Below are 896 nucleotides of genomic sequence, written 5' to 3'. Positions count from 1 at the left end.
AGACATTATGCATTGAGAAACCCATTTACTCTTTCTAGAATTTCAGTTTTATTCATTCTATATATGTTACTCGCTTAATCCTCCTCCACTGGATGGACAGCGTAGCGGGATTAGCCTTTTTAATTCACTTATTGTGCCATTGTTAGGAATTTCTGTGTACTGTTTCAATCGTTTTTAGAGGAAATGCTTCCTTGTCCAGGTGGATGATTATTCACGCACGAGTGTACCTAGTATATGGGCTGTTGGAGATGTTACTAATCGAATGAATCTTACGCCCGTGGCTTTAATGGAGGGATCATTCTTTGCAGTATGTATTCTATTATATTCTTTCCAATATTAATCTATTAACAACTCTTTGCCATATTATTCATAATTCATATATTTCTTTTTCTATTTATTTGCAGAACACTGTTTTTGGTGGTGAACCTACCAAACCAGATTACAATCATGTGCCCTATGCTGTATTCTGGTAACAAATTGCTCTCTTTTAGTAGCACCCATTTATTAAAAAAGGCAATAATTTAAAGTGTGTTTAGTATAGATTAATAAGTGATTTGAGGATGATCAAAAGTTATTTTAAGAAATAAATTGCTTCAAAGAATTGGATTAATTTAAAAACCTGTTATGAAGAAACACGACCAATAAATTATCTAAAAATGACGCTAAAGTGATTAGCTAGAAATCCTTAAGATATGAACTTCTAATGTAAGATTAATTAGTGATTTTAGGATGATCCGAGAGTGTTTAAACCCGAAGGTATTCTTAACAAAAAAAAAAAATATAATCTGTTCTTACTAGAAACATTCACTAGAATGGTTGTAAGTACATCATTTGTTTATTATTATTTATTCTGCTCCATTTGCAGCATACCTCCTCTCTCTGTTGTGGGCCTAAGT

At 32.3% G+C, this 896-nt stretch overlaps 1 long non-coding RNA gene across 1 annotated transcript; it reads left to right on the top strand.

Annotated features, from left to right (window-relative positions):
* Window positions 1-151: 151 nt before the first annotated feature.
* On the top strand, window positions 152-896 carry LOC111476180. Its single transcript, XR_002716953.1, has 3 exons — window positions 152-307; window positions 405-469; window positions 866-896. It is a non-coding gene; the product is annotated as an uncharacterized LOC111476180 (long non-coding RNA).

The sequence above is a fragment of the Cucurbita maxima genome, unplaced genomic scaffold, assembly GCF_002738345.1.
Source record: "Cucurbita maxima cultivar Rimu unplaced genomic scaffold, Cmax_1.0 Cma_Scf06056, whole genome shotgun sequence".
Lineage (NCBI taxonomy): Eukaryota > Viridiplantae > Streptophyta > Magnoliopsida > Cucurbitales > Cucurbitaceae > Cucurbita > Cucurbita maxima.
This window is presented reverse-complemented; position numbering and strand designations above follow the sequence as displayed.